Source organism: Oxyura jamaicensis, chromosome 3 (assembly GCF_011077185.1).
Source record: "Oxyura jamaicensis isolate SHBP4307 breed ruddy duck chromosome 3, BPBGC_Ojam_1.0, whole genome shotgun sequence".
Lineage (NCBI taxonomy): Eukaryota > Metazoa > Chordata > Aves > Anseriformes > Anatidae > Oxyura > Oxyura jamaicensis.
Window position 1 is genome coordinate 26,248,574 of NC_048895.1, and position 21,427 is coordinate 26,270,000.

The following is a 21,427-nucleotide window of genomic DNA, read 5'->3' on the forward strand; positions in this document are numbered from 1 at the left end:
CGAGCAGAGACTATGAATTTCTTGACAGTGTCTTAAGTCCAGAACAGCAACCTCAGGCATCTTTATAAAGCAGCAGTGCATCTTTTCTTATAGGGGTCAGGCTGCCACCTCATCCTGCTCTAAGTAATACCGCAGGGGAACTAAAACAGAATTCCCAGATAGGCTCTGTCAAGCTGTCTTCCCTCTGGCTCAGCTATCTGAGACTTTCAGCCCCACTCTCTGGCCATATACAAGAGCCTTAGCTGGGCACAACGTACTGAGTGGTAAGGGGGGGGGGGGGGAGAAAGTTTGTCTCTTTTTATGCCATTTTGTCAATGGTTTTCTCTATTAGACTTTTTCTTCAATAGGAATTGTTTCAATTTAGACCTCTAGGGATAGTCTGCACATAATTTTTCATACTGACTTAACTATATTAGCTTCAAAGCCAATGTAATTAAAGTAGTATTCCCTCCTCCTCCACAGTCACACTTTAACTGGTATAAAGGGACTCCTAATGGTACCGCTTACATGAAAATGAACTGCATTAATTCTTCCTTCTCTGCACACCTGTATTACCATCTGGACAGCTGCAGCATTGCCAGGGGGTGGACTGGGGATGAAATACGGAGACCCTTCTGACAAAGTTGAATGGGTCCAAGTGTAGGCATGCAACACTAACAAGGCAGACTACATCACGCGCTGGTCTTACACACAGTGAGACAGACTGAGAATCAGCATCTGTTTGGGGAGAAGGGATCTAGAAAACTTTGATTTGTGGCGCTGTATCAAGAAAGCTCCAAAAGAAAAAGGAAGTTAGAGCTTCTGGTCTCACACCAGCTTTAGGATCTCTATTTCTGACAGCAGAGGACAATGCAGTGGGTTCAGCTACTGCCTTCGACTGTCTCCTCCTACACACAGCACTGTCAAACGCCCAGTCTCCAGGTCTCCTTCTGCAGCAAGGAACGTCGCCCTGCATCAGGCGAGCGCCGCTAAGGCACCGCAGCCGTCTTCCCCGCACAGATGCCAAAGTGCAACATAATTTCACATTTGTCTCTTCCCAGGCTCCTTCCCCAGTCTCCCTGATTTGTGATTTCTATTTCAGGAGCTCTGCAAAGGAGCTCCACTGATTAATCCTCCCTCTATGAACTAAAAGTAGCTGTAATCCCAGGGCATGGGGGAGGGACCCTTAAACATCCCCGGTGGAAAGAGGCAGTATTAATTCTGGCATGGGAGCAGCACTTAGCTTGCCTGCAGAATGACTTAATTTGTTTCTTAATGGACATGATGCTTTGCTGATAAAAGCCCTAAAGTGCCTTTAAAAAAAAATTAAGAAAGTGATTGTTCATTCTTTACCCATTGGAGGTTTCGTTTGTAATGTTTATACTCCAGCCTGGAAAGTGGAAAGGGTTATGCTTCGGATGGGAAGTTAACACATGTGCAGGCCCTGGCACTTTGTTAACTTTGAAAGGGAGGGGAGGAGCCCACAATGGAAGAAAAGCAAGGAGCAGATCTCTTAAGGAATAACTGTCTAGCCAGAGCTCCAGGGCAGGCCAGGAGGGATGCCTAGGTATCCAGGGAGATGTTTTACCTCTGAGCTTGTATGCTATAGGAAGTAGAGATGGAACATTAAACCCTGCATCTAAATTTTCCTAAACTGTAAGGAAAGTCAGCTTCCAAAAGTCACGTTCCCAAAAGCTGGCACCAAACACTGCTCCCTGGGCAGAGAGTGCTACCAACCACTTGGCTCTTCCTTGTGCTGAAGCCTTCAGGTTCTGGTTTCCCTACAGCTGCTGCTATCTCAGAGTGATGGAGGAGGTCCTAGAGATGGCAATAAGGAAGAGCTTTTTAGATGATGTATGACATCAGAATGTCAACCAAATATTCAGAAACTGAAAATCAGACCACTGCCTGGCTCTGGATCTTGGCTGAGCACTTTGTTTTGGCTGTTTCTGCAGCCTGAATTTGTGCTGCTGACCACTGCCAGGGACACAGTGCTGAGCTAGACAGACCATTCATTCAATCTAACATGACAGTTCCCATGCCCCGTAACACACAATGACTAATAAATTTCTAGGAACCCCAGGCTTTCACATTAGTCTCAAAATTCAGGTGCTGATCCCTAGCCTCAAGCGCTGGGTCTCCTGCTTGTACTCTTGTTACATTTGCCTGGAGTTGCTGTGCAAGCGCCAGCCCCAGCACTGCCATTTCTGCCCACCTCCATGGCAGGCAAAGACTTGCTGGCATCCCCTTGGTACGTGCTGTGTGCCAGGGATGGTGCTGCAGCAGCATTGCTTGTGTTTCCTGGAATTATTAGCAGACCGCCCCCTTCCACCTCCCCTTGTCTGGTACCCCTTGTTTGTTTTTCCTCACTCCAGGTTTGTTGGAGATGCGTGGCTGGCAGGAGACCATCACCTCTTATGCTTGGAAGCCTCTTCTAATAGGATCATGATGGGTTGTCAGAGGTTCATCCCTCTCCAGGCTGGGAAGAGCAGACTAGGTCTGGAGGTCAGGGTCCTCCCCCAGCAGAGAGCTGCCTCCCTGCCTGGGAGAGGAGGACAGAGCTGCAGAGCTTCCAGGGGTGGGGACTAACAGAGGTGAGGAGCCAAATGTAAAGCATCTGAGCTCATGGAGAAAACCTGATGATCCAGGAATATCAGCAGGATGAGGGAAGATCTTTCAGAGATCAGAGCTATAAAGGGCAATAAAGCAAAAGAACGTGACTAGCTACTAAAAATAAAGGTTCTTGAGTCAGACTGTATTAGCTTATTCACTTCAGCAGGAGAAAAATACCCTAAGTACAGAGCACCTAGGTACAGGAATCCTCTAACTGGGCCAGAGCTGAAAGAGAAGGAAGGTGCACAGGAATCTCTCTTTTAGTGTCATGAGTGTACAGCAAGCTTAAAATACTGGTGAAAGCTGCATTTCCTTCCAGCCCACAAAGCAGAAAGGGCACACTTCTGCCTGCAGAGCAGGAAGGATGAGCACTAGAGAGATGCAGGGACTTGGCACCAGGCAAGGCGAAATTCCCTTGGCACTGGGCAAATCCAGGCTGAAATCACTGTAGGAAGACCCATGCACTCTTGGGCTTCCATCCCTCTAGCCTTGCAGGGTTCAAATGTAACCTTACTTGCTTCTACAGAAGAAACCAGGGAAATCTCTTTTCCTACATGTGCTGCTCTCTGGCACCGAGCATCCAGCCCAAATCCCAACCTCACTTTCACAGGCAGCCTTAACATCATCTGAGCAGCTTCAGGCTTGGAGTGGTGTCACCAGCATCAGAATCAGGTCTTCAGTCATTCCTGGCATGAAACTCTGTTTCCCTCCCCCTCTTCCTCCCTGTATTTTCTGCATTCTGTAATACCATTTTCTAAAAATATTACGACGTGCAGTTTACTTCTGGCTGCTTCTTCAAGACCTTCCTGTACCTTCACCTCTTCCCCACCCCCACTTTCCCACCTCTGCAGGAATTTCACAAATCACTGCAAGCTACGCTCCCCTAACATGGGGACATGCATCACCTAAACACCCTCTTTACAAACTGCCTTTCACCTCAAGGACAATAAAAAAGATGCTCCTGCTGGCTGCTCTGCTTCTCACCTCGCAGAGGATGTGTTAGGAAAACTCCAGACGCAGCAGTATATTGATCTAAATTAAACACACACACACAAAATCTAATTGAACTGACAGGAAACTGCTGTTTAAAGGCAGAAAATTAAAGCTGTTAATATAATAATGAACAGTTGTGCTTACTGTCTGTGCCACTGACATTTCATATTGTCATCTCACCAGCTAATCACCGCCTCTCCCCCTTTTGTGGGAGTTAATGTGTTTTCATCCATTCACCCAACAAGGTAGCTCTCCAATTGTTTGACAGATACTAATATATCCAACCTGCTAATGAGCTGCAGAGCTGGAGCCGCTCAGGTGATGGAATAATAACAGCTGCGCACTGCTCGGGGCTGAGATTTTGGACCCCGGCCCTGGATGCAGCCTCTGGGCCATGGCTGTGCATCCCCTACGGCACCCAGCTGCAGCTTCGCAGGGCATTGGGCAGCTCTGCCCACTCCCAGAATGAGCCCTGGAGGTTTTGAAGGCACCGTAAAAACTGCTGATCATGGTCTTGGTAGCAATTCGTCTCTTCTGATCTCCATCCGACTGCTGAGTGGGCTTCAGCCTGGAGATGAGTTTCAAGCAGCCTTTGCAAGTTTGCTGGCCACCACCTGCCTGCTCGCCCAGCCTCATGAACATGAGCGCCACAGCTTGATGGCATTTTTCTCTCGGGAGCTGCACTCACCGCTGAGTAAATATCTCTGCTCACAGATGGGGAACCCAGGAGGAGGAGACGAGGACAGGCTTGCTTGTGAGTCAGCAGCATGGCGGGGAAATGGACCATTGCCCCGGCCCCTAGATCTGCCAGTTTCCAAAGCAGAAAAGGGAGAAGAGGAATGAGGCTCATCCACCTTTCAAGACGACCCGCAAGCTGATTTCCTCCACTGATTTTCCAATAAACTTGACTAAATCGCTCGAGTGCTTTCTTGACAGCCTCAGCATAACTGAAAGGGCACCGTGCTCCCCTAAGGTAGCCTCCATGAGGGCTACACAAGCTCAAAGCCTGTGGAACAAAATTTACATTATCCAGGCCAAATCCAGCTTTGTGCTGCCCACCAGTCATGCCCTGGGTGGCGCGTAATTACCTTTTTAATAGCAGAGGGGTGAGCTTGGAGGTGCTAAAGTGATCGCACCTCTGGCTATTTGTCATCGCAACCAGGAGACACCCACTTCTGCTTGCACAGCCAGTGTGTGCGGAGTCCTCGGTCCAGCAGGAAAGGAGGAAATCCCGAGGAAGGAGGCACAGCTCTCCCAGTCTGTCACCGTGAAGCAAACAGATTGTGTGGGGTTAGAGAGTGAGCTGTGGAGACTCTCACACTTAGACTTCTGGCTTGAACCATGGGGATGAGCAGGACCCAGAATTGGTCCTGTGGTGACATCCTTACTGAGACTTCCAGAGGACAGTGGAAAAAACTCTGCAATGTGCATTTATACAAGCACGTGTCCCTTGGCGAAACTTTCTCCACCACTCTTCTGATAGAAACTGGCTTCTGCCTTGAAGCATAGGGATTTATAGTCCATCATATAAAATTGAGAGTATTTCCGTTATCCATGTTAATGCATTATTTTTTATTCTGGCCCCATTCTTCTTTTTGGACACATTAATTTCCAACAGCAAGGAGTTCCACAGACCTGGAAATATGTACTGCATAAAAACAATTTCCTAGTTTTTTGCATGCAGTCTTTGAATTTAATGAGTCATCTCCATGAAAGAAAGTAGTTAGGAGCATCCAGTATACCTTCTGTAACCCATCAATTTTTTTCCTCTTTTCCACCATGTCCCTTGTTATTTATCTACCCTTTTTGATAAAGAGATCCAGTATTTCCCACCCCCTTTCCAAGTTTATTTATTTGTTTATTTCTGTCTGGTTAGCAGTTCCTGAATAACTTTTACTTTTCTTGCACCTCCTCTGGCCATTTCTCCAGGACTGAGTACAGTATTCCACATAAAAGCAAGCTATTTATCAATATTATGGAATTACCACGTATTCGATCCATCACACTTCCAGCTGTTCTTTGTTTTGCTTTACCATCTTCCCATGTGCTAGAGGGGTTGCAAGGATCTCTCTGTACTGGGAAGCTCACTTTTTTCTCCTCTTAAGTGAAGACACAGCAATGTCGTTGAATGGTTTAAAAGATCTCTCCCCACTCCTCATTCATGACGGCACCAGCATCCTCAGGAAACAGATTATTGGCTTTGTTCAGGTTAGTAGTTTCCCATCCTTTGTATCTCTGTTTGCCTGTCACATCCTCTTTCGGCTCTCTCTGCTGGGGGGACAGCATGAACTGTACCCAAGTCCCCGAGTTAGCCCCACATATGCAGACCCATGGCAGACGCTTGGAGCAGCACTGATGGAGATGATTTGAGACCTCTTCCCCCCCACCAGTTCTCCCAGTTTGCCCAAATCATCCACCTCCACTGACCACTGCCAGACAGGTGAATAACAAAATAAATCTAATTTCCCCCAGGAGGGGAGCAGTATTCTTGGGTGATATTCAGGCTCCTGCAGTGAGCAACAAAGCAGCCACGTAGCCCCTGACACTGCTGCCGCACAGCTCTCCTGCAGCTTGAGCCAGGCAGGATCGCTTCAGTGCTCAGGCTGATAAAATCCAGAGGACAGTCAGCAAAGGCCAGTGAACAAGCAGGGACAGCAGAAACCCTGCTTCAGCAGGAGAGAGAGGACAGTGAGGCAAAGTGTAGGGAGGCTGTCCTGCAGAGCAGGGCTTACTCCGCAGCCACTGCACCACTGAGCATCAGTGTGGTCCCCAGGGGTTGCTGCTGATGTTGGGGATGCTTGATGGAGACAGCCCCAGCTGCTGGCATCACACGCTGCATGATAGCCAGTGGGGAAGGGGATGGAGAGGTCAGAAGAGCCAAGGGGTGATGAATTGTAGCAGGGAATCAGCTCTCACTGTGGTCTGGCCCATCCCTGCCTGTGGGGAACGGATGGCAGGTGCTGGGTATAAATCAGGGCTGCTGTGCCTGCCTTTCCCATCAGGACCAAGCCCAGCGACATCCTCTTACACACAGACCCCTTGCTGTCACTTGTAGGACACATCCAGTCTTGCCCTGCAGTTTGCCATGCAGATGTCTCTTTTGGGGCACTGTGCTCCTCCTTTACCCAGCCCACAGCACAACAGAGAGGAACCCAGAGCCCACTTCCCCAGGGAAGGGCATAACTTCCCATTGCCCGGGCCATAAAACTACCTTTCCTGGTTTCATAGACACCTGCTGACAGGCTTTAAAAATAGGGGACCCAATTTCCATTTTCATGGTGTTCCCTTATATAATATAAAGGAGCTTTAAATTGGAGTGATCTATATTCATCTCATGGCTCCTTTCCACTGCCAAAGTGCTGTAAAATCTGTTGTAGTGTAAATGAGAATCAGGTCCAAAAATGTTCCTCCACAGCACAGACCAGCATTGGCCTCTCCAAGGCTTTTAGCAGGGCACAGGGGAAGGGAGAGATGAGAAGAAATTCCAGGTGGGGGGAAAGTAGGAAGGCAGGGAGGAATGCATGACCTCGACAGGTGTGTTTGGAAAATAACCCTCTGCCAGCTGGTGGCTGGGGATGGTTCCTACTTATTTGAATGCTCAAAGAGACCACATGTGGGTGAATTAGTGTGGGTCCAGGTTTGTGAGAGAAAGAAGCACCATGCAGGTAACGCCTTCTGCATTATGCGTTACCCTATATACCTGTACGTGTATAAATTGGCACACGGATAACCCCAGGTTTTGACAAATCTTTTCAAATGTGTTTCAAGTACTGCAGAGATCCAGTGGATTACTGATAATTTAGAGTTATCCTTCCTGTACAAGATAACCAGTTTCATTTGCAGTGTAAGCAAATGCATCAAGCAATTTCTTGGTTCACCCATCTGTAGCTGCTAGTCATGCTAGGATTTATGTATTAACTGTGTTGGATCAAATGTCGGCTCAAATGTTGGATAACTTGGGGAGGGAGGCCAGTGTTTTTCCATCTGAAATTAAAATGTGCTGGAAGATGAAGAGGACTGTGAGCAGCAGAACAGGTTACTTTTTTAACCCCTGACAACTGCCGGAGGCAGCAAGACTGATCGCCTCCCCTGTTAAACCTGGGAAGATGACTGTGGCTTTGGTACGTACCCAGCTTACACCGAGGAAGACAACACCACGGGCAGCGCTCCCCTCCAACCGCCTCTGCTACACCTATGGGTGCAGAGTGACAGCTGTGGCCACCAGGCTTGGACGGGGAGGTAGCGCAGTGACCAAGAGTCAGAGAGCATCAGCAGATCAGCAACAGGTTTCTGTAGCTGCCAGCCTCCAAAAAACATCCTTTTCTTTCAGGGTGTCTATTCTGCTTCTCACCCCTCATGGATGAACCAGAACAGATAGGAAGCATTCTGGTTTTATGAACGAGATCCACAGAGGCTCCCAAGTCACTTTACACATTTATCCTCCATATAAATTGGTACAGAGAGAGGAGGACAGCGGTGCCCCATCCCTTGCACCGAGCTCTAGAGACTCTGTCTTGAAGATGTTGTGCTGGGTGAAACTCTAGGACTTGGGCCAGGCCAGTGTCTGAATGCTGTCAGGTCCCAAGAACCCTCCAAAGACGATCTGGGAGCTGTAGGTATGAAGGAGGAACAACCTCTCTGACCTTTCTGCCTTTGCTCTGGCTGTGGTACCTCCTGCTCATCCAGTTCCCTGGGGGACTGAAACTACTGGGAAAGGCAGGTGGGCAAAGGAGAATCAGCTTTCACTCAATTGCCTCTGCCCTAAAGCACTGGGAAAAACTCAGGTTTGGGTTTCTGGGATGCTGAAAGAAGGGAGTTTCCCCTCCCAGCAAGGGTGAAAGGACACAAGGTTTACAGCAGGTAGCCTCCAGTTAAAAAGGACGCTTTGTCTGATGTTTCTGCTGCATTAAAGAGATGTGCAACGTGCAAACACACTGGCCACTGTTTTTCAATAACGTCCTCTCACCACAGAGTTACTGTCAGTGGGTGACACAGCTTTTGGGGTGAAAGAAAGGACCACAGGAATGTCTATGGTCTGGGACCAGGAGACCCCATTAACTCTCTCCTGTATTCCTGCTTCAAAACAAACTGAACAGTGGCTTCAGGCACCTCCTACAAAAAACAGCTTTCCCAGTTCCCACTGGTGGTCTTCTCATTATTCAAACATTGATTGCTCCTCACCATCATACATTCCCCTTCAAAGAGGATGATCAGACATAGTTAAGCAGCTATTCAAGAACCACACATTTTCCAGACAAAAAATGTAAAAACAGCTCAATGGAGTGAGTGGGTTAGAATTGGTCCAGGATGCTGGTACCCTTTGTCCTAGGGAGAAACGCAGTGGCATTTGCCAGGGATTAAAGAAATTGCTAGCTGTGCAGTTCCTCCAGGTCTTGCTGACTCTTTTGTTTAGCGTGGACTCAAAGGGCAGAGAGAGGCTGTCTCCCACAAACGCAAACACACCAAAATACCAGCACCATTTCCTGCAGCAGCTATGTTTCCCACAGCGGGGTTCTGATGCAGATTGCTACTGATTGCTTTGTAGGACAGGCCAGAAGCAGAGCCCTGAATGATGCCACGTGCTTGCCCTCTTCCTATATCTCCCTTCTGCTGAGACTGGTCACTTCTTGCTCCAGCTGCCTTGGCCTACGTATCCCAAGCAAGGAGATTGCTGTCGCTAGTTGTAGTAGTCAAAACCCACAGCACTTGGCTCTTTCAGAGCAAAACCTGGCCACAGCAACCCTAGGGATAAGCAAGAGCCAGGAGTGACCCTTCCTGAGCTCCCAGGCACAGAACTGCTCATACCAGGTTGTGCTTCCCAGAAGACTTCTTTAGTTGGGAACATTCCTCCAAGGCTTGCTTTGCACTCGCTATTTCCTAGCTCATATTTGACTAGTTAAAATTTTATCAGCCAGGGCCATAAATTACAGTGACAGCTTCTAGGGAAACTCGGCCCTTTCGTCTCCTGCTCATTTCCTCTCTATCCCCCACCATTGATCAAACCTGCAGTTTGAGACTTTTCAAAAGCAGAAACAAAGAGAACTCCAACCCTGTCTAATTGAGACGTGGGTAAAGTTAAAAAGCAGCCACCATGCATGTATTTGCTGCAATTAAATTGCCTCCTTGATATTTCTGATAATTCCTGTTTCTTGTTTCCTTTTTTATTTTTTTTTTTAATTTTTTTTTTTTTAAAGCAGCTTTGTGATTAATGGCTGCTGTGATGTGCTGACATTTCAGCTTTTCACATACCCCACGCCCCTGTTAAATGGCGGGGTATCAAGCTCCTATTTGCAAGGAGTGGGACGACCACAAGTTGTACTATTAATCAATGGGGTAAGGCAGCCAGAGAGCTCGGAGCTTGGCTTCTGGAAAACATGATACCCCCCCAGGAACCTCGTAAATGTTCGTATCAGATGAGCTTTGTACCTGAGACCAGAGCAGGCTGGCTGAGTAGAGGGCTCAAGGCGGTATCAGTGTACTCTTTGAAGGTCATTAATTTGTGTCTGATGAGGAAGAAAAAAAGCAGTGAAAGCCAATGCTTTTCCAATGTGTGGATCGAGGGCTCTAACAGGCCATGAAGAGCTGATGCTGGAGAGAGAGCAGGAGTTGTGTTTCAAGCCATTAAGCCCTGGCCTGACTTCCAATGTCAAAAAGGAGATGGATGATGGTGCTGAGAGCACAGTTTCCTTGCACAGGAGTTTGGAGACCACACAGTAAACTTTGAACTGGAAAGAGTGTGAGGGATATCGTGCTGGGGGCTGCTTCTGTAATAACAAGTTTCAGACACTGTAAATGTCTGCTCCTAAAGGGACTTTAGCAAACTTGGGCACAGTGCTCACTGTGTTGAAACACAGAGCTGCTCCTGGAGGAGCCAGTCCCAGCGGTGCAAGACAGCACTGCATGCGGGGTGCCAGCCTGGGGCTGGAAGGTGGGACTGACCCTTCCATTTAAAGAAAGCCTTGAGCATCAGAAGTCAAATAACTTAGGTAATGTTTAATCATGTCCCTGTGTTGCAGGAGGATCATGGTTTCTGGCCAAAAAGCCTCAGATTTCCATGGGCAGGTTTCCTGGCCACATCTCTGCTAGGTCATTGTGTGGCTGGGGAGACCAGACGGGCTCGCAGCCCCAGGTGGGCGACAGCTCTGCTTTTGGGCACAAGCAGGGAAAAGCACAGCTGAGGAACAGGCAATCAGGATTCTCCCCTGGCTCAGCATTTGTGCCAACCCAGCATTATGCATGTGAAGAAGTGGCCTACTTTAACAAAGCACTGAGCCCCCCTTCATCTGAATGGAAGCAGAACCGGCTCCCTTGCGGCTGGAGGGGTAGTTACATGATAACGGTGTGTTCAGCAGCAAACCAAAAGACACAGGTAAAAAATAATACTTCCAGAAAAGGGCTGAAGAAGCTAAACTCAATCTTAACAACGCACAGCACAGCCCTCAAATCGGTGTTATCGGGACAACTGAGGAGGCTGCAAAATGTGGTATGAGGGCAGGAATTTCCTAAGTCAGCTTTGTGAGAAAAGGAAAATTATCGTGTAATTACACCCTGCCAGTAATCACAGCACCAGCAGGTCTTGGTGTCTCCAGATTTCTGTTTCTCCCTCAGTGGGTGTAGTTATAGGAAAAGTAATCCAGGCAATCCCAACTACCCCGTGCGATATAACGGCAGTGAAAACCAACAGCTGAAAGCTTTGTCCGCTGTGGCAGTATGGGTCTTGTAAATGACATTCCCAATCCTAAGAACAGAAAAGGCTTCTCCGGGAGGTCAGGACACCTACAGTCACTGTGTTACCTAACTAGCATGGAGAAGGGAAAATCATGCTTACAGTTTGAGAAGACGCATAGAGCAGCAGCCCTCGGTGCAAGCAGCAGTGCAGGTAATTAGCTATTGCAGAGAGCGCCCTGGTTCGGCACCACGACAGAGATTATCCCACACTGGCTGGGAGGTAAGCAAAGAGCAGCAAAGCCAAGATGAGAGCCCCACAGCCTATTCCACTTCGCCGCCTCTCTTTCCGGAGCACCAGCAGAGGCATACAAAAGAAGTGTAAGAGCCCTTTTTCAGGCAAGTTGAGCCCCAAACCCCTGTCTTTCCTGATGCTCTGCCAGACCCAATGCCGAGAGGTACCAATTCCAAGCAATCTCCAGACTATCTAGAAGGAGGGATGAACATCAAGAACCAGAGCAGGTCCCAAAACACTCACAGAGCTTGGGAGGCCCATGAGAAAAGGATTTAAAGAGGCTTTGGTGCAGGATTCAGGGCAAAGAGCATCAGAGGGGAGACACCAGAGGGACACGTTGGTACAGCTTGCTTTGTCTGGGGAGTTTCTGGTGTGAATGGGCTTGAAGAACACATCGGGCACATGTCTGTCAGGAGAGACTGGCCCTAACTAACTCTGCTGGGGTATGAGGATGGACCAGCAGATCTCATTAGGTCCTTTTTACTCCAATTTTTCTGCCATTGCTGTGAAATCAGCCTCTTTGTGAATAAAACAAAGCATCACCTTAATTCTTCAAAAACCATAAAACAGGCATAAGCAGAGCAAATAGATTTAGATTTAAAACCCAAGGGACTGGCAGCTCTATTGGAGGCCATAGCTTTATCCAGAAACCCCAGACATTTCCTCCCCTGCTGAATAATTCAGAGCTTCATTTTCTTATCTGCTTTAATCTGGGTTTGTACAAACCAGCCCTGCTGTTAAGTAACATGAGCAAGATAAAGAACAACAAGGCATCACTGTGCAGGGGGAGCCTCAGCAGGCAGCACACATCTCTTCTTTGAGCTACCACACTCTGCAAGAGAGGAACTGGCATCTCCACTCCAATCTGGCCCACTTGTTTTCCTCCATCTTCTCTCCAAGCTCCTTTCCCCTCAAGGATTCAGTAGGTGCCTGCCTGGGCTGGCCTCTACCTGGAGCAGGGAAAGACAAGCAGTGCTGGGAAAAAAAAAAAAAAAAAAAAAAAAAAAAAAAAAAAAGCCCCCAAGCTCTGTAATAGACTTTTCATGACATTTATTAAATCTTTTAGAAGTTTTCCTTCTTTCTGCACTAAATATCGGTTGCTTAAGATAATCTGCAAACCTGTAGAACGGCCATTAGGAGCTCCCTGGTGACTAGGTTAATTCACAGTAAATTACAGTCACTGCCAAGGAGATTGCAGGGAGGTTAGGAGGAGATTGGAAGCGGCAGGCAGTAAAGCACTGTAGCATTTACCAAAAAATAAAATAAAATAAAATAAAATAAAATAAAATAAAATAAAATAAAATAGAACAATAATCAAAATTCTCCCTTGTAAGGAACAAGGAAGCCTGACACTGAATGCATGTTGGGATACAGAGATGCTGGTAAATACTGGGATCAACCCTGGGGAAGTTCTCTGAGTGACAGACCAGCAGCAGCCATGCCTGGGAAATGTGAGAATGTGAGGAACAGCCACAGAGAGACTACCCCTTTCCTGACTTTTTTTATTTTAAATGAGGTAGCACCCAAGAGTGCCAGGTAAGAACTAGAACCTCAGCTGCACCAGGCACCGTACACACAGGAAGATGTTCTTCAGACAAACAACCTTTTCCACCTGCCCTTCCCCTTACTATCCTTCCATCCTTTCCCTTTTCACTGTTTAAATGATGGCACTGACCTTTCTCAACCCCAGTGAATCCTAGAATCATTAAGGTTGGAAAAGACCTCCAAGATCATCTGGTCCAACCATCCCCCCTACCACAATGTCACCCACTTGTGTTGCTGTGAGTACATGGGCTATTTAATAGCCCAAATGTTTGCTAGCGCACCAAGTACACCACAGCTTAGAGGCAAGTTCCTGATCCTGGCAATGACCAGGTATTTTTAAGTATAAAACAGTCAGCACGTCCCCTGTGCAAGCCACAGCTCACAGAGCACACTTTACCTTCTTTCTTCTAACTCAGTTCAGAGCCTGAATCTTTCTCATCCATTTGGGTACCTTGATGTTGAGAATAAATACATTTCCATAATCATACCTCAGAGGGGAAAAACCCACAATCCAGACAGCCTCCATATTACAGAAAAAGTTATTTGAGCCACATGCAACATTTCAGCTCTGTGACAAAACTGTGCCCGGAGAGCTTCTTGGACCGGGGTCTCCACTGTAGGACCATCCCCAGCACCACCACCCCACTGTGGCTTCTCTTCAGCCTCCCACCCAAGATCCATTTCCCTTCCCTTGATATTTTGAAGGTGCCTTGCTCCAGCTGCTGCTCCAGCTGCCAGTCAATATTCAGATCCCTCCAACACTCTGGCTGTGGCTTCCTTGTTTACAAGCCCTGGTATTCAACACAGTCGTGTTAAGTTGGTAGTAAGCCATCCTCCACAGTGCTGTGGTCTCCTCCAATTCACCTGGATTCATACCTCTGCTGTCTACCCCAGGAAGGTGTACTGGCCAGCTGCTTTACAAAGAATTTAGAAAATTGCCCGGCTGCAGACAACAACCTCTTCTCTAAAATGGACATCAGGCAGCAAGGTGTAGAGGCCCTGGAAATGCAGATATCCACTCTTCACTCTCTCCCTTCACCCCCTCTCTCTCCAACAGCCTCTGGTTCTTTGATGACAAACTTTCATTTCTGCTGCTACTAAAATTTAACTGTACCAAAAACTAATCTCTGCCTTTTTGTTCTCTTCCTGAAAATATACATATTAACCTATCGGAAAAGCTTCCTTTCTGCTGCCAACCAGTATCAACAGTCAATCAGAATCTGTCAACATAGCAATTTTATCATCTCAAACTCTGGTAGCAATGCAGTCGTCATGGGAACAAAAATAGTAACTATGGAATAGCTGCCTTAGTAACAACAACAAAAAATGTGTTGGCATAAAATTGCATTTGTAGTAAATTTCAGTTAACACTTCAGAAATTACGCAGTTGCTGTGTGAATCCTGGAGACTGTAAATCCAAGGGCCCTCTCCAGGGGAACGGTGGCTTTCAGAGTTCCCTGAGATCTAATCTCGCGGCTGGCCCATTGTGCTGTGAATTGAAAGAGGAGGAACAGAAAGAAACGGGTCTTTTTTTGATATGGACATCTGTGTAACACGAGATTACGGATGCAGCAGCCTTATCCTGCTTGAAGAGGCAACCTGCATCTCTTATGTACAGTTAAATTTGTGATGCTGGGGAGAACTGCTAACTACAGAGACTTTAAAGGCAGCCTGCTTTAGTCTGTGTGAAGATCCGAAAGAACATGACCATGGGCAAATAGCAGGAAGAGAAACATGAAAACTGCTGTACCAGAACAGACCCATGGCCCAGTGCTCTGGGGTGTATCAACATTTCAAAGTAAAATGCATGTTCTCAAAATGCTTTTCGTTACATATGCACAGATATTCAGCTTTGCGGGATGGTGGGTCATTCCTCTAGCCCGTTTGATTCTCACACTGTATTCCCAAAAGCAGGAGAACAGAAAGGCAGGTTATGTCTGAGAAGAGCACTTGCTGAGTTTTTCTTTTCAGAGTGTAGGTTTAATACACTCGGTGCTTTTATCCCCTCCAGACCTCTGGTTTCTGTCCTGTAACTCCTTTGGAAATGGAAAAAGTCAATCCTGGTTTTATTTTGTACATGGCCTCTGAAGATTCTGCCAGATCTCTTTGCATTGCGTAGATGACCAGGACTCTTTTAACAGCAAAGATGAATAGCTACTTTCCAGGATTGCTTTTTAAATTATTTGTCAAGGAGATGATCTACTCAGCTGAACATCAAGACCACCCAGAACAGCAGGTTCAAATTCCTGCACTGTGTTCTCTTCCCTGCATCTGCTAATGGAAGATAAGTCGTATTCTCTGCTACTGGTCAGTAAGACATTCTGGACAGTTGAGGGATGAAGGTCATAAGAGTCCTCAAAAGAGTCAAGAAGTTCTTTATGAATAGTTTCAGGGTTCTTTTTGAAATGAAAGCACCATTTGATGCAATTTGCCAGCATAAATTGAAACCACATCTGGCACTAGAAATGTTGAGCCATAAGAGGTTGGAGGCTGGAGAAGAGGCAGGGAAGTATCACTATCTGCTTACACTGATTTTATGTTCTTCAGAAGTCCAGCTTTTATTTCTTGACAGAGAACAGACACTATGCTATATGGATCTTTGGACAGGCAGCTTACATTTTTTAATACTCTTGCATTCACATGACTAGTTTGTTATTGGCCTCCATCCAAGGAACAGTTTTATTTAATCGGTGCTGTATTAAAATTGTAAAACCATTCTGATAAAATGGGATGGAAAGCTAGTTAATATTAATGTTTGTCTGTCTGGAATAAGAGGTAGTTTAAAAGTTTATATAATTGATACATCACAAGATTACCATCCGTTCACTTTAGCTCCAAGACTTTTTTTTGGGAACAAGGCCATTGAGATTGCTGACTTGCAACAAGGGCCTGTGACCCAGCCATCAACCTTCTGCTCCAGCAGATGGTCTCAAACAAAGCACAATCATTTAGAATGGTATAAGTGGAGTACACAACTTAAGTGACCTTTTAACCAGATGAGTTTGTTCTAGTGACTATTTACCTAGAGAGAGCACGTCCAGAGGAGAGAAATGGTCAGAAAGGTCAAGGAAACTTTCCACTCATCACTGTTCTGAAATCTTTTTGAAACCTAAAGATGTGAGGATGCCTTGAGATGCTCCAGAGAAATCAATAAGAAAATCTGCTGGAGCAGTAACAAAATCTGTGTCATGTAAAGTGAATTTAGACCCAAGGTTTAATGTCTTTATCTTAAAGGGCATCTCTCTACATTCTTCCCAGCACTGTGATAATACAGTGAAGAATGGTCAGAAAAGGTGTTTCTCAGGAAGAGATGTGAGTGCTGGAGGGTTTGGAGGATTAACCTTTCAGTTCTGGACACTAGGGCTCAAACACAGGCTCAAATACAGACTTTGGCATTAGAAGTGGCTATGAGTAAGTGAGGGCTGCAACACCAGCATGGACAGAGCTGACGAGGTTACAAAACAGTTTGTGTGATTAGCCAGGAGCCACAGCAGAATCAGTGACAGAAGTGAAAACAGATTAGAAATGATGCAGTTTTGAAGACAGGAACCAGGACATTGGCTAGAGAATAAGGTTAGTTTTCTCAGAGGTGTTCCTATATAAATAAACCGGAGACAGGGGATGGGGGTGAGGTGGCAAAGCTGATCCCAAAGTAAAACTGAAGGTGAGGGAAGGATTGGCCTTGGAGGCATTAGCAGGCTTAGGGTGTCCCCATGTAAAAGAAGGTTATCACCATTATTTCTTTACTCAACACTTTTACCAGTCTCTCTCTGTCACTTGCCCCTGCTCCCTATCATCCTCACATATACAAATACTTTTCCAAGCAAAGGTGGGGGTGAGATGAGACACCTTCCCAGGCGTACCATTCAGGAGAGCGGAACGCTAACCGGGGGGTTTATATGAAACCTTCAAGGACTATTCAGCTTCAGTGACTGTTTGGCAATCTTCTTGTGCTTTCCTGTGTACATGAACCATGCTCCTATAGCCCCTGAAAGATGACTGCTACCATTCTCACTTCCAAAATGTACAAGAGTATCACAACTCCTTGCTGTGTCAGGGAGTGTTCTGGTTGCCCCCGGTGTTAAGGGTGCCTGGCTACTGCCTACACTGCTCCCATCGAATCCTTGAAGGTTTCTGTATCCCCTATACGTCACAATTAAAAGGTTTTATGGAGAGATTTAACTCCAAGCATAAAGAAGTGGAAATACTCCATAACCCCACTAAAATCTACTGGGATGAAGAAGTCTTCAGGAAGGGCAAATGAAGAAAACAAAGCTATTTTAGGACACAAATAGTATATGTGCATGAGAGACAGTTTGTCACTGGTCCTCAGTGCTACCCCTGGCTCAGGAGGTCCTGTAGCTGCAGAGCACAGGCAGCTGAAGACAGGGCACCAAGAAACATCATTATCTAATGGTTTATTTCTGATACTCTACTCCAGGCATCAGCTACTGTCATATACTGGATTCTGAGTGAAGTGGCTCTTGAGTCTCACCCAGAGCAGCTGTTTGGGTGGTGGTCACATCCTGCTTTCCTGGAAGACAGCTCTGACTACATGAGCTGGAAAGGAAACATCTCAGTCCAAGATGAAACACTGTAAGTGGTTTGTACTGACTGCTATCTATAAGTGTGTGTTTACCTTTGACATTTCCAAGAAAATGATGCTGAAATCAGGTCTGCAACTGCTTACCTGCATTTGCAGTTACTGAACATGTGATTTTTGAGGAAAACTGACCAATTGATGCCAATTTTCCCTTATTTTAAAGTAAGAAGACAAACTGGGAAGGCATCTCTAACACACTCTGCATGGCTATGAACAATAATCTCTGCGATGCAGCAGCACTCAGGTGAGGGAGAGGGTGTGAAGCCCCGTCTCAGTCATGCACTCATCCCAGCAAAGGCACAGACCCCATCTCCAGTTGGGTGACAAGCTGTCTGAATGCCACTGTGAGAGGAAACCCAGGCCTGAAATGGTCTCCCTGTCTCACTTTGTGCGGCACCATACTTATCATTTGATGCAATTATGTCATTAACTAATTTGCAAATTTGCATAGAACCATTAATTTAATCTTTAAATAAATAGTATGGATTTAGCACTGGTGAAAGCGATCCAGATTAACTGCTCAGTGAATGAAGCCCCCTGCTTATCTGTGAGACAGCAGCAGGACAAGCTTTATCCACACACTGCCCTGCCAGCAGACTGCAACGTTGATTTGACAGATACACGCACAGCTTCATCTGAGGACTCTGAGGAAGGAGCTCAGCTCCACGGCTCAGGCACCTCGCCATTTCTCTTGGGCCAATTAGTGCACATAAAGGCAGAAAGTTTGCAAGGAGGGTGACTGGAACCGAGCCTTGCTGCTTGAATTTCAAGATCGTCGGAATTAAAGTGATGAGCAAGTTGTCACAGGGAGCCAGAAATGGCCCCTCTACAAAACAAGTGCTATGCAGCTGTGAGCAGCCACAGCAGAATAACGCTTTTACACATCCTCCCGCTGCCTTATTGTCCTATGCCACCCACCTCACCGGAGCTATTTATACCCTGCTCCACACAAGATGCTCACACCTCCTTAGAGACGGGGAAGACAGACAAGGCATCTGATGGGTGCATTATGACAGCTCAACTGATCGGATTACCCTGGCTGCTGGGGAGCTGCCCCCGCAGCCACTGCTCTCTTGCCAGTTGCACAGAGAAGCAGCAGTTGGGTTGAGGAAGGGCAGAAGATCCATAGATAGCTGCCTGCTGGCAGATGGAGATGGATTCCCTCATCTACATGTAATAGCTGGGTGGACTGACAGCTAACAGCTCTTCTCCCTTCAGCTGGAAAAAACACAGGGCACGAGGAGGAGGATCCATGCTCTTGCTCCAGTGCATTCATGAAATTCCAGGGCATCGACATAACCATGACAACTACTGCTCAGCAATCACAGCCGTGAGGACTAGGAGACAGCTGTGGCCAGCCATGAGGAATGGCAGACAAAACCAGAGGAAGAAAATTAACAGGAAGGGAGTGAAGTCACAGCGTGTGCTGTGAAAACAGACCCGGCTTCCTCGCACCGCTGCCGAGGAGGCGTGCTCAGTGGCAGGGCACACCTGGACCAGCCAGTTGGCTCTCGGCTGCACTTGTTATTCTCTGCAACCTTTCAGCATGACTCTTGACAGAAAAATTACCAAATGCAATGCACTTGTGACTTAGTTAATTTGCACCTGTATCTAATTTCAGACTTGCTAGAATAAAGAGCTGTTCCATAATCAAAACAGGAGGAAAAAAAATAAAAAATAATAAAGTCAAGTCTGCTACGCACCAGCATCCATGGTGGAAACTGTCCCTGCTATATGCAGAGCCTGGTGCAGAAGCTTTGCACTGCTGGCAGACATGGCAAAGAAGGGACGAGGTGAGACCCTGTGCCTGGGACTCGGGCACGACCTCCTGGGGGCTCACAGTGGTCACTGTTGGTGCCACACTCCTCCCTGGTTTCTGAGGTAGAAATTGCTTCGGACTTCTGAATACCTCTGCATTTTCTTTTGGGGAGATTGTTGTGAGTGGTTTACAATGGCAAGAAAGTCAGAAACACTTTGGGTTTGGCAGTTCTTGTAGGACTCTCAGGCCCCGTGGCACCTGCCCCCTCGCCGTGCTGCTGCCAGCCCACAGGCTGCTTCTGCGCTGGATCTGTGGGATCCAGGGCTGGCCTCAGCCCACCCAGCCACCTCTCCTTCAGAGCCCAGGGCAAAATTGTGATGGCAAAAATGCTCTTTCTGAAGGAAAACAACAAGGATGATCATTTATTTTCCCCTTAGCCAGCTTCTGTATACAGCTCTCCATGATGAGGGCCTATCCGCCTCGCGTCCTGCAGTCTCCTCCCTGGACGGACCCCCCTGCAATGTCTCCAGACACCCATTGCATCCTGATGGCCCCATACCACATGAACTAGCTGCAACCCTGCCCAGAGGCTGTCACACAAGCCCCTATCATGCTACATCCTCCCAACCCATCCCCAGCCTCCTTCCTACAGCCCACCTTCCCTCAATGGCTCCCGTTGTTCTTTTGTCACAGTCGCCCGGCTCCCACCCCGGTGAGAGCAGTGACTAACCCCTGCCACCTCCTCCCTGCGGGGAGCTGGAGGCCGTATGGATACACACACAGCACAGAGAAGCCTGCACTTTTCCCCTCTGGAAAACCATAAGCCTACAATAAAGCTGCATGGGGAAAGCAAATCAGGACATAAAACATTTGAGATCTTCAGATGAAAGGGGTTAGTACATCATTAACATCAATTTCTTTGCCTGAGACACATGTTAAGCACAGGACTGGGAATATGTAAGTCTGATGTTTCAACCTTGGCTTTCTCACTGACCCCTCATCTCTAACCCTGGTCATGCATTTTAATACCATTGCCTCCATTTCGTTTCTGAAGGAAGATGATCCTAACTGCCCTGCCTTGCAAGGCTGCTGCAATTGTGTAATTAGGTACGGCCTGTGGGTCACCGTAAATGTAAAGAGCAATATGTAAGCATTATCTATTTATAATAGCTTCAAAACTGTGTCCTATGACAGCGGGTGTACCACTGCAATGTGCTCCCTGAGGAAATCAGTCCTTCCACCTCATGGCCTTGCCTCTCTCCATGTAAAAGTACAGTTTTTAGCAGTCTGTGCAGGGAATTTCCACCCATTACACCTGAAGCAATCAAGAAAGAGGAATTTCAGGTGCTGTCTCAGGATGTCCTCACACCACAAATGCATTTATTGTGCTGTTATCCAAAGGGATCTCTCTGCACTAGAATATACTCCCAGGAGGCAGTTGCTCACTCACCGAGGGAGAACTGTGCAAAGCATAACCACTGACCCATGCTGATCTTCCCGTCACTGCTGAAATTTCCTACCAGTGATATCCTCCAGCAACAGAGCTCGGAGGAAAAGTCTGATGAAGGATATGCACTTCTATCTTCAATGTAACTGTTGAAGCAGGCCGAGGCAGATCTCACACCAGAATCATGAGAGAGAAAGACTAGAGGGAGCAAGGCAAACTCAGGGCACTGCCTGGTGTAGAGGACTTTCTTCATACTGCAGCTGACTCCAGCAAACCCTTCGCTTTGGTCAGCTGTTGAATGGTTTCACATTCACAGCGCTTGTGCTGAAGTTCTTTCTTTTGTGGTTTCTATGCCAATTAGCCTTTATGCGATATGCCCCGAGTGTTTAGAACAACTTGCACGGAGATACTGGAGTCTTCTCAAGCCGCTGTCACTCCTGCCTAGGTAATTACCTACAGACCTGCTCCTGTGAGACAAGCACCCACCTACCAGTTGGCATCCATCCGTCCTCCTCCAGTCTTAGCAGA

General features: G+C 47.1%; 2 long non-coding RNA genes across 2 annotated transcripts; one reads left to right on the top strand and one right to left on the bottom strand.

Moving 5' to 3' along the window:
- Positions 1–3,651: 3,651 nt before the first annotated feature.
- LOC118164937 lies at positions 3,652–6,027 on the bottom strand. Its single transcript, XR_004749759.1, has 2 exons — positions 4,274–6,027; positions 3,652–4,153 (listed from the first exon to the last, which is right to left on the bottom strand). It is a non-coding gene; the product is annotated as an uncharacterized LOC118164937 (long non-coding RNA).
- An 11,188-nt stretch (positions 6,028–17,215) lies between these two features.
- LOC118164938 lies at positions 17,216–21,095 on the top strand. Its single transcript, XR_004749760.1, has 2 exons — positions 17,216–19,486; positions 19,907–21,095. It is a non-coding gene; the product is annotated as an uncharacterized LOC118164938 (long non-coding RNA).
- The last annotated feature ends 332 nt before the right edge of the window (positions 21,096–21,427 follow it).